Here is a 12633-nt window from a genome sequence, read left to right as displayed (position 1 = left end):
AGAGAATAGGGTGGGGTGGAGGGCTTTAGTTGGGTTTGTGCTGCACGTTAACCCGAAAACCAGAGCCCCTCCTTTTAAATGGCCAACCCATTTTAAATGGCCAACCCAACGGGTGCTTGGTATGGGACATGAAGGCGCTGCTGTTTGAAAGCATTCCAACATGGAATTCCAACTGGCAGGCCCTCAATATAAGAGTCAAAGTGCGACCTTGTAAAGAAAGCACACGTGCTATGTAATGTTAACAGCTTGGTTCACCGTGGAAGAGTCTACCCATTGTTCTCTAAAATGTGTCTTTTTAAATACTACTCTCCCTTTTTTTTTCCCTCCCGCAGCTGCAAATGTTTCAACGCTCACTGTATCGTCTCCATCCCAGAGGCTAGCAAAGATTAGAGGGCGAAAAAAACGCACTCGCGATGACATGTTCTCTGAGCTCATGCAGTCCTCCCACACTGAAAGAACCCAGCAGAATGCGTGGAGGCAGACAATGTCAGAGTGCAGGAAAACACAAAATGAATGTGAGGACAGGAGGGACACGCGAGAGGACAGGAGGGACCAGCGAGAGGAGATGTGGTGTTAGCGTGATGAAAGGAAGCATGAAGCAATGCTCAGGCTACTTGAGGATCAAACTCATTCTCTGGCATATTGTTGAGCAGGACAGGCAGCAGGAGGAACACAGACCGCTGCTGCAGCCCCTGTGTAACCAACCGCCCTCCTCCCCAAGTTCTATAGCCTCCTCACCCAGCTGCCCAAGAAGGGGGTGGGTGGGCCTCTGGCCACCCAACCATTCCACCACAGAGGACTGCCCAAGCAACAGAAAGCTGGCATTCAATAAGTTTTGAAGTGCAGTTAGGCCTTGTCCTTCCCTCCTCCACCACTCCACCCATTGCTTCCCTCCTCCCCCACCCCTCCCAGGCTCCTTGGCAGTTATCCCCCCATTTGTGTGACAAAGTAATAAAGAATCATTGTTGTTTAAAATTCATGCACTTTATTGCCTCTGCAAGCGGTGATCAAAGGGGGGAGAAAGGAGGAAGGGGAGGGCGGTTGTTTTACAGGGAAGTAGAGTGAACCAAGGGGGCGGGTTTTTATCAAGGAGAAAAACAGAACTTTCACACCGTAGCTCCCTGGCCAGTCATTAAATGGTTTTCAAAGCTTCTCTGATGCGCACTGCACACTGCTGTGCTCTCCTAATCGCCCTGGTGTCTGGCTGCATGTAATCAGCGGCCAGGCGATTTGCTTCAACCTCCCACCCTACCATAAACGTCTCCCCCTTACTCTCACAGATATTGTGGAGCACACAACAAGCAGTAATAACGATGGGAATATTGGTTTCGCTGAAGTCTAACCGAGTCATTAAACTGCGCCTGTGCACTTCTAAATGTCCAAATGCACATTCTATCACCATTCTGCACTTGGTCAGCCTATAGTTGAACAGCTCCTGACTACTGTCCAGGGTGCCTGTGTATGGCTTCACGAGCCATGGCATTAAGGGGTAGGCTGGGTCCCCAAGGATAACTATAGGCATTTCAACATCCCCAACAGTTATTTTCTGGTCTGAAAAGTAAGTCCCTTGCTCCAGCCGTTGACACAGATCAGAGTTCCTAAAGATGCGAGCGTCATGTACCTTTCCCGGCCATCCCACGTTGATGTTGGTGAAGTGTCCCTTGTGATCCACCAGTACTTGCAGCACCACTGAAAAGTACCCCTTGCGGTTTATGTACTCGCTGCCTTAGTGCTCCGGTCCCAAGATAGGGATATTCGTTCCGTCTATCGCCCCACCACAGTTAGGGAATCCCATTGCAGCAAAGCCATCCACTATGACCTGCACATTTCCCAGAGTCACTACCCTTGATAGCAGCAGGTCAAAGATCACTTTGGCTACTTGGATCACAGCAACCCTCACAGTAGATTTGCCCACTCCAAATTGATTCCCGACTGACCGGTTGCTGTCTGGCGTTGTAAGCTTCCAGAGGGCTATCGCCACTCGCTTGTGAACTGTGAGGGCTGCTCTCATCTTGGTATTCTTGTGCTTCAGAGCAGGGGAAAGCAAGTCACAGAGTTCCATGAAAGTTCCCTTACGCATGCGAAAGTTTCGTAGCCGCTGTGAATCATCCCAGACCTGCAACTCTATGTGGTCCCACCAGTCTCTGCTTGTTTCCCGGGCCCAGAATCTGCATTCCACGGCATGAGCCTGCCCCATTGTCACCAGGATGGACAAATTTCCGTGGCCTGTGCTTTTAGAGAAGTCTGTGTCCATGTCCTTATCCCTCTCGTGACCGCCCTGCCGTCGCAGCGGTCGCCTCCTCGCCTGCCTTTGCAGGTCCTGGTGCTGCATACACTGCAGGATAATGCGCGTGCTGTTTACAGTGCTCATAAGTGGTGCGGCGATCTGAGCGGGCTCCATGCTTGCTGTGTTATGGCGTCTGCATGGAAAAAAGGCATGAAACGATTCTCAGACGTTGCTCTCAGTGAGGGAGGGGTGGCTGATGACTGTAGCTATCCCACAGTTCCTGCAGTCTCCGCCAACCATTTGAATTCTGAGTTGAGATTCCAATGCCTGATGGGGCAAAAACATTGTCGCGGGTGGTTCTGGGTACATGTTGTCAGCCTCCCCTCCCCCCCCCCCGTGAAAGCAACGGCAAAAAATCGTTTCTCACCTTTTTTCACTGTCATCGTATGTCTCCTAGGTGCTGCTGGCAGATGCGGTACTGCAGTGCTACACAGCAGCATCCCCTTGCCTTGCGGACGGCAGACAGTACAGTATGACTGGTAGCCATCATCGTCGTCCCATAGGTGCTCCTGGCTGGCCTCAGTGAGGTCGGTCGGGGCGCCTGGGCAGACATGGGTGCTCCTAGCTGGCCTCGGTGAGGTCAGTTGGGGGCGCCTGGACAAAAATGGGAATGAATTCAGGTCATTCTCTTCTTTAAGCTTTGTGTAATGGAGATTCAGTCCTGCCTGGAATATCATGCCAGCTGGAGGCTTCTGCCTCAGGCTGCTCTCCCAGTCAGCAGCACCGCACGGTTGCACCTACCCCAGCCTACCCCTTGCTCCCATGGCTCATGAAGCCTGGACAGTAGTAAGGAGCAGTCCACCTATAGGCTGAGCAAGGGCAGAATGGTGGTTCACTCTATTTCCCTGTAAGCCAACTGCCCTCCCCCTCTCCTCTTTGATCTCTGCTTGCAGAGGCAATAAAGTCAGTGTTGTTTCAAATTCATGCATTCGTTATTAATTCGTCACACAAATAAACTTGTATTACTAATGTAAACATATTAAGTGGAAGCCATTAAGAGTGCTTCAGAATCAATGACCTGTGAATGGGTTTGTTTCCCTGCAAGCCTTCCTATGTAATGAAGATAATGAAGATGGAGGTCTTACAGTGACATGTGACCATGTCACCTAATATTGGAATCCATCTTAAACCTGGTGCTTTTCCATTTAGAAGGAGGGTGGGGACCCAGAGAGACAAAGGATTCCCGCCTTGTGCCAAAGCTGTAAAAGGGGGGTGGGACAGAACAAAGAGCCCCAGTCATGAGAGAACCCCTGCTTTTCACCTAAGATGCCTGCTGCAACTAACAAGGTCTGTACCAAGGGAAAGGATTGGGCCCAGACTAGGAAGGAGTCTAGTCTGTGAAAGATGCTTATTGGAATATCTCTGAGGGTGAGATTTATCTGTAATCAGTTTCTTAATGTATTAGGCTTAGACTTGCGTGTTTTGTTTTATTTTACTTGGTAACTTACTTTGTTCTGTTGGTTATTACTAGAAACCACTTAAATCCTATTTTTTATACTTAATAAAATCACTTTTGTTTATTAATTGACCCAGAATAAGTGATTAATACCTGGGGGAGCAAACAGCTGTGCATATCTCTATATCAGTGTTATAGAGGGCAGACAGTTTATGAGTTTACCCTGTATAAGCTTTATACAGAGCAAAACGGATTTATTCGGGGTTTGGATCCCATTGGGAGTTGGGTGTCTGGGTGCTAGAGACAGGAGTACTTGCTGAGCTGTTTTCAGTTAAGTCAGCAGCTTTGGGCATGGTTCAGACCGGGGGTCTGTGTTACAGCAGGCTGGCATGTCTGGCTCAACAAGACAGGGTTCTAGAGTCCCAAACTGGCAAAGAAAACGGGCTCAGAGGTAGTCTCAGCACATGAGGTTGTCACGGAGTGTGGGAGATTCAGGGCCCTACACCCCCCACTTCCTGCGATTCACCGTGACTCTCAGCCAGCCAGTAAAACAGATTTATTAGACAGCAGGAACACAGTCTAAAGCAGAGCTTGTAGGTACAGAAAACAGGACCCCTCAGTCAGGTCTATCTTAGGGGTTGGGGAGCCCAGACCCAGGTTCTGGGCTTCCCCCAATCTCCCCACCAGCTCCAAACTGAAAACTCCCTCCAGCAGCCTCACCCAGCCACATCCCAGGCCCCTCCTCCAGCCTTTGTCCAATTTCCTGGGCAGAAGGTATCACCTGGCCCCAACCCCTTCCTGGGCTCAGGTTACGAAGGTGTTGGCCATCAAGTGTCATCCTTCAGTGAAGTCATACCCTTATTTCCCATCATCATCTAGTATTAATGCAGACAGTAAACTAGTAAAACTCCCATGCAGCATTACCAGGTTAATACTCCCTACTTTGTCACACAGGTAAAAGTCCCAAGGGGGTCTCTGTGACCGAACCCATCACACTTGGGTTAGCCCAGAGAGGTAGAGGTTAAACTATAGGGCCACCCTAGCCAAGCCAGCACCATAACGAGCCAGCCAAGCTGTGATGGACCCCATTTCTGGCTCTGTCCCTTTTTCAGTCTGCAGGGAGAGCTGTTGAATCTCTCCCAAAGGCAGCCCTTCTCTGGCCACCCGGCCCCTTTCCCCCTTTGTTCTCCAGCTGCCTTCCTACCCATCCTTTCCTGCCAGTGTCCCTTGTTCAGTTGTCGGGGAAGGGGGGGTCTCCTTGTCTTTTCGGATCCTCTGTCAATCTGGGTCGGTTTCAACCGGTTCTTTAATGACTCATATGTTCCACCCAACCAGCAAGGTCTCTCACACACACGTTTGTCTCCTGCATTGTTCCAGGAGCAGCATTAACCCTTTCTGAACACTTGCACTGTGTCACAGAAGGGTTGGGATGTTTACCAGGATATTGCAAAATCAAGTGATCTACCAGTGCAGTGCCAGCTGGGCATGCAGCCCCACGCCTGCCATGAACAGTGATGCCCAAAGCAGAGAAGGGCTCCAGTGTATAGAACAACTGGGTATAACCGAAGAGGCAGGGGAACCTTTGGGATGGGTTAACTTGATGGTTGCAGCAGGAAAAAGCCCAAAACACAGGTGCAGTGTGAATATGAGTAGCCCCTTGAGACCTAAGCAAAGCGATAATGCGGGAACACTCCAGCCTCCCCAGCCTCAGTGATCCTGCTCACAGGCCAGCCACAGCCAGTGTACTCAGTGTGCTAGATGCTCAGTCTGGGTTTTGGCAGGTCAGGCTGGCTGAAGAAAGCAGCAGGTCAGACACCGGCACCAAAAGCTGGACCTTCAGCAGAACACTGTTTGTTGTGCTATCTGCCCTAGAGAGATTCCAGAGACAGGTGCATGAAATATAGCAAGGACCGAGAGTTGAAGTCATCATGGGTTGACACTCCAGTGCACGTCAACACTGGAGAACTCTATGCCAACCTCCCAGGGATGCCCGCGGGAGCCACCTGCCAGAGTGGGTGAGGGAATGGGGCTTTTTGTCACTTTGAATTTTTGGAGACAACTGGACATGGGAAATGTTTTGATTGGGAAGTGCAGGCATGGTGCCTCAGGAGAGTGTTCCCAGACTCCTGTACCGCTGGGCTCTCTGGCCAGAGGGCCTCTACCATGATGCATCCCCTCCTGGTGAGATGCCGTGATGCATGCTGGGGGGTGTAATCTGAATGGGGTGCCCTGCACAGAGAGGAGAAAGGCAGCACAAGCTATACCTCTCAGAGCGCATTACTACAGCATTTCCAAACAGAAAGATTTGGGGCATTTGAGGTTTCTAAGGAAAGTCAGAATTTCCCATGTAAAACAGACATTTCCCAGGACTCACGTTTGTTTTTTCCCCACATCGGTTTTCCACTGAAGAACAGTTTGAACCAGCTGATGGCACTGAGGCTGGCAGGGAAGTCTGGAGCTCCAGATTTCCCCCTCGGCCACAGAGCGCCATTAAGCAGGGAATCCCAATCCTCTCCTGCTGTGATTGTGATCCCCAGTCCAGCCCCCGGCAGGAACTCCATGGGAGATTGGGGCCCCAGGCACCCAGCTGTGCTAGGCATCTCGATGACCCAGAGACGTCATGGTGCCACCTGGCAGAGAGCACAGAGGCTACCCAGCTCTCCTAGGTCTACAGTCTACATTACAGTGCATCAGAGAGCGGCATGTGAATTCTCAGATGTGACTCTCAGCCAGCCAGTAAAACAGAAGGTTTATTAGTCAACAGGAAAACAGCGTAGGACAGAACTAGTTAGCACAGTAATCAGTGACTTTCAGCCAAGTCCATCTTGGGGGGAGGGGAGCCCAGAACCAGGGCTCTGGTCCTAGCCCTTAGCCCCAAGCCAGCCGAGACTGACTCACTTCCAGCTGTCTGGCCCCTGCCCTGCCTGTTGCTCCTTCTCTGGCCTTTGTCTTGTTTGTGGGCCAAGAGTCACCTGGTCGTATCCCCCTCCTGGGTCTTAGGTTACGAAGGAGCGTCCATGCAGGCAGCTGGAGCAGCCTCTGCAAAAGTCACACACAGCATTCATGCAAAACAGTAAGACTCACATAGGCTCCATATAACATAAAGGAAAATCCCCACTTCGTCACACACATCCCATACAGGCCCAGCTGCTGGGGACAGGGGCCGAGTGAATTGGAATCCCCTCTTCCCCCCAACATGTTTGGCATGGGCTAGCCAAAGTTCGGGGCCCTGCTAGTTGCATCCATTAGGAGAAATGGATGATAAAGCCAGGGATTCTCTTTGGTTATTTACTTATATATCGAGTCCTGTTTCCCTGAACACAGGAGGGTTCAAACAGCAGGGGACAATCCCTTTCCTCGCTGTTCCAAATCTGCTTTTCCATGCAGCGCTCTGTGCCCAAACAGCTCTCTCTCTCTTCAGGTGCCCTAGTGTGTGTTAATATAGCACAGGGGCCAGTTAATGCATTACCCACTGCTATGCATGAGAATGTACTCCCCTGCACTTGGACTAATGTAGACCAGCCCTTAGTCTGTCTGTGCTTTAGTTCCCCCATCTGTAAAACAGATAATACACAGGTGGTGATGGTGGGGAGGGTTGTGAGGATCAATACAACACTCATCCGCAGCTCTTATCTAGCACACTCCACCACTAGATCTCAAAGCACTTTACAAAGGAGGTCCGGATTATTACCTCTGTCATGAACATACAGCTAAGGGTAGCATAAAATCCCTCCTTTACCTGTAAAGGGTTAAGAAGCTCAAATAACTTGGTTGGAACCTGACCAAAAGGTCCAATAAGGGGAGAAGATTCTTTCAAATCTGTGGGGGAAGGTTTTTGTTTTCCCATCTCCTAGAACTGGAAGGGACCTTGAAAGGTCATCAAGTCCAGCCCCCTGCCTTCACTAGCAGGACCAAGTACTGATTTTGCCCCAGATTCCCAAGTGGCCCCCTCAAGGATTGAACTCACAACCCTGGGTTTAGCAGGCCAATGCTCAAACCACTGAGCTATCCCTCCCGCCAAAATTTATTTAATTTATTTTATTTATTTATTAGGACACTTACGGTGGGAACTGTGCGTCTAGCTATGAGGGGGGCTGGTGGTACTCGGCTTGTCATTCTGTTCGACTGAACGTCAAAGGGAGCATCACTTGGGGTAGTTTCTGTAGTGGGAACTGCCAAGCCTCCGCCATCCTCATCAAACCAGCGTCCTACTGTTAGTCACCCCTTCCCCACCCTCCTGTCTGCAGTGAGGCCAACCCCTGCTCCACGAAGGGAGGGAAAAGGGTCAGCGTGTGTCATGGCCAAACCTCACACCCAACTCGGAGGGGGAAGTATCATGTTTATCCAAAATGGGGCAACTTTCTCTTTTCTTTTCTTCCGTGCACTTTCCGAGCTAATCTCTGCTGGGCACTTGTGCTTTGCGTTGACTTGACATAGTGATTTTCGTAATCAGAAGAATCATTTGCAAAACTTGCAGTATGCAGATGTAGAAGCTCCGGGGAGAGTAAATGCCTCGGATCCGTAGTGACTTTTCAGTGTCTTTTGCTCTCAGACTCATGGGCAGTTCCAGAGGTCACAGGGGTGGGAAAATCCAGAAACACAGAAGGGTTTTTATAAACACCCGCTCTACTGCTCATTAGCAGGGATTAAAGCTTCACATTAAAAAGGCATTTTAAATGTGGTGGCCCCGGTTGGTAACTTTCTTTTGCGTGCCACTTACTCTCTGCTGTGCTCTCGTGGGCACCGTACTGCGTAGATCCATTCCCAGTATTCTCAGCCGTCCTGCCTTGGGGGAGTTGGGCTGGTAGACCTGGCTGGGTTCCTTGCCCCACAGTCTTAGGGGTCTGTGGTTGCTGTGAGGGAATTTTCGGCAATGGCCCAGCAGGATTTGAAAGCCAGGCCTGCACGTCTGACGATATCTGAGGGGCCCTTTAAGCAGTACCTTGAATTACTGTCCACGTGTGCAAGTAGGTCCTAGTCCAAAGCCAGTTGATAACAGACAATCTTCCATTGACTTCAGTGGGCGTTGGATCAGGCCCTAGTGTAGGGTTGTTGGGATGGGCCCGTTGCTGCCAACTGCACCAAGAGTAACTCCTTGGGCCACCAGTCCTTTCTCACGTTTGGGGGAGGAGAGACTGGGATGCTGGGAGAGGAGACTATGGGCTACCTGCTGTCGATACAATACCCAGAGAGAGCCTGTGGGGCAGACACGGGGTGTATTCCACTCCCACAGCAGGTGGAGCCGCTCCTCAGCCTGAGAATCAGGGCTCTGCCCCCAGCTTTGCCTGGCCATGTGCTTCGGTGAAGAGGTCACAGACCCAGGGGCTGTCTCCTGTAAGGGCTGTTGCTTGCTGGCCGCAGTAGGACACTCACATAGCAACAAGCAAAAATGGGGGAAGGGATTTTCCAAAGGTCACGAGTTACTTAGGAGCACAGAGCCCATTGAAAGTCAATGAGCAGGGCTGGATTTGGGAGTGGGCAACCGCCCAGGGTGCAATGGTCCAGGAAGGCTCCGTGGTCAGGGGGCTGTCCATGCCCGTGGGACCCATGTGTGTGTGGAGGCCTGGGCAGTTGGAGAGCGGCGGCTGCTGGCCGGGCACCCAGCTCTGAAGGCAGTGCTGCCGTCAGCAGCAGCGCAGAAGGAAGGGTGGCATGGTAGGGTGTCTTGTCACCCTTCTGCAGGGAGTGGAGCTGGGGCGGCTGCGGCTGTGGCTGGGGCACGCAGCTCGAGCCTGTTCACCTCAGCCAATCTCCGGCCGAGCCGGGAGCCAGGCCCTCCCCATCCTCCTTGCCCGGCGCTCCAAAAGGCAGCGACCCCCGGCCACAGCGGGAGTCAACCTCACGGAGATCCTACCTGCTCCCTCAGGGCTGCTGCTGCTCTATAGGGAGCTCATCCCCCCCACACCCTGGGGCCTGTCTGCTAGGGTTACCATATTTCCACAATCAAAAAAGAGGACGGGGGGGAGCCCCGCTCTAGCCCTGCCCCCCCCCCCCCCCCCCCCCCCCCCCCCCCCCCCCCCCCCCCCCCCCCCCCCCCCCCCCCCCCCCCCCCCCCCCCCCCNGCTCTAGCCCTGCCCCCGCCCTGCCCCGCCCCCATACACGCCCTCCCACTTCCCACCCCCTGACTGCCCCGCTCAGAACGCCCAACCCCCCCCCTCCTTGTCCCCTGACTGTGCCATCCTGGGACCCCTGCCACTAACTGCCCCCTAGGATCCCACTGCCATCTAGCCTCCCTGCTTCTTGTCCCCCGACTGTCCCCTCCTGAGAACCCCCCACCCTAACTGCCCCCCTAGGACCGTACCTGTCCCCTGACTGCCCTGACCCTTATCCACACCCCCACCCCATATTCACACCCCTACCCCCAGATAGACCCCAGGGACTCCCATGCCCTATCCAACTGCTCCTTGCTCCCTGACAGTACCCCCAGAACTCCTGACCCATCCAACCCCCTCTGCTCCCTGCCTCCTTGACCCCTCTCCACCCCCCTGCCCCCCTGACAGCTCCCCCAGAACCCCCGACCCATCTAACCACCCCGCTCCCTCTCCCTGCCTGCCTCGACCCCTCTCCACACCCCTGCTTATACAGGGTAAACTCAGAAATTGTTTGCCCTCTATAACACTGATAGAGAGATATGCACAGCTGTTTGCCGCCCCCCCCAGGTATCAATACATACTCTGGGTTAATTAATAAGGAAAAAGTGATTTTATTAAATACAGAAAGTAGGATTTAAGTGGTTCCAAGTAGTAACAGACAGAACAGAGTGAATTACCAAGTAAAATAAAATAAAACATGCATGTCTGAGTCTAATACAGTAATACAACTGGGTACAGATAAAAACCTCACCAGTTCCAGAATGCTCCTTTTTACAGACTAGTCTCCTTCTAGTCTGGGTCCAGCAATCACTCACACTCCCTGTAGTTACTGTCCTTTGTTCCAGTCTCTTTCAGGTATTCTTGGGGGTGGAGAGGCTATCCCTTTAGCCAGCTGAAGACAAAATGGAGGGGTCTCCCAGGGGGTTAAATAGACTTTCTCTTGCGGGTGGAGACCCCCTCCTCTCTTCTATGCAAAGTCCAGCTCCAAGATGGAGTTCTGGAGTCACATGGGCAAGTCACATGTCCATGCATGAGTCAGTTTTTACCAGCCAAGCCACAATCCTGAGAAGGCTCTGATGTGGATTGGCATCTTCAAGTGCATTGTTGGCTGAAGTGGTTTTTGATTGGGCACCTAATTTGCACTTTTCTCAGGAAGCTGACCAAATGCTCTACTAGGCTAGTTAAAATCAAGCAAGTATACAGCCAATATTCCTAACTTCAAGTACAAAAATGATACATTCACACCAAGAGGATTAATAGATTCAGTAGATCATAACCTTTACAGAGATATGTTACATGGCATATGTAGCATAAAACATATTCTAGTTATGTCATATATACATTCATAAGCACATTCCATAAAGCATTGGGGGGGGGGAACCATCACACAAGGAAATTGCTCCAGCTGGGCAAAACTTTTTCCATCAGAAATGTGGTTTCGGGGAAAGCAAAATTTTCTGTGGGAAAAAGTCAACTTTGTTGCAATGGCAAATACGGCAGGAGAGGGGGCAGCATGAGAGCTGAACAGGCCGTTTGCTCATGTACACACAGCACAAGAGAGAAACACAGGAGAATGGATCTGCTCTGCTCCGGGCTGGGAATTGCTTTGTTTGTTCTCTAGAGAAGGGAATGCAAACTGTTCAGCAATCCCTCCCCACAACCCGTAAGAAGAGTTAATGCTGAACGTGTGTCAGTGGGGCCATCTACCGTCCAAAGCAATACTACATTTTCTGGACAAAACAATGAGGCCTTTGGACACCGAACGTCAGGAAGTCTGGAGACGGACAATGAAAGGAACCTAGCACCGCCCCACTGGTCTAGGACCTTCCACTCCAGCAGTCTGACACCGGCCACTCAACTTTGTCCCCTGAAACTGACAACACGTCCAACTAGTTTCCTTGCCTCAACTCCCATTGCTCTGCAACCTGCACTGCAGAGCTTCCTAAAAACGTCCCTTGTCCAGCCGTGCATCCCACCCCGTTTCCAGGGCTGTTCACAGACCAAAGGGCAGCCTGGCCAGAGGGCAGAGCAGCCAGGCTAAGCCTGTGGAGTGACCCCGGTGATGTGACCGGGGGGAACTGGCTGAATCCCTGAATTGTCCGTTTCCAGACTTTGTGCAGTTTGGGGCTTGAGAAGCTGCAGTAGTTCTGTGCAGAAAGTGCATTTAGGGGCCGTTAACTAGACCGTTCTGCATTGATGCCCACACGACCCCTCCTTCCGTGCACTACCCTCCCCTCGTCCCTCCAGGCTCCCGCCCCGCTGTGCCTTTCTAAGGGGCTGAGAGGTTTAATCACAGAATTCTTGTTTTACTGCTTCAAAGGAACTAGTTTATTTGGCCATGTAGCAGATCGCTGACTCACTGGCGCGGCGCCTCCTGCTGGTCATCCAGGAATTAGTTCAATTCCAGCACTAGGAGCGCCTCCTGCTGGCCGGTGTCTCTCCTGCTTCAGGCCCCCATGTCCCTCACAGACCCCAGTGCCCCTTACCTTGGGGTGCTGTCCCAAAGCAGTGCCCCCACACTCTGGCTCTCCCTTCCCAGGGGAACCCTCTCCCCCATGCCCACCTTGCCTCAGTGGCTACTGCCAGTCGTCATCTAGCCCCCTTTCTCTGGGGCATACTGCATAGGGTTACCACATGTCCGGTTTTTCCCGGACATGTCTGGCTTTTCGGCAATCAAACCCCCGTCCGGGGGGAATTGCCAAAAAGCTGAACATGTCCAGGAAAAATACCGGCTGGGCACTTCCCCTCCCGCGGCTGCTTTGCTCCTCCCCGGACTCAGACTTCGGCTCTGTTTAAGAGCCAAGCTGCCCGAGCCAGCGCTACCGGCTTCGGGCAGCCCCCTTGCCTCCGGACCCCAG

Source organism: Trachemys scripta, chromosome 14 (genome assembly GCF_013100865.1).
Source record: "Trachemys scripta elegans isolate TJP31775 chromosome 14, CAS_Tse_1.0, whole genome shotgun sequence".
Taxonomy (NCBI): domain Eukaryota; kingdom Metazoa; phylum Chordata; order Testudines; family Emydidae; genus Trachemys; species Trachemys scripta.
This window is presented reverse-complemented; position numbering follows the sequence as displayed.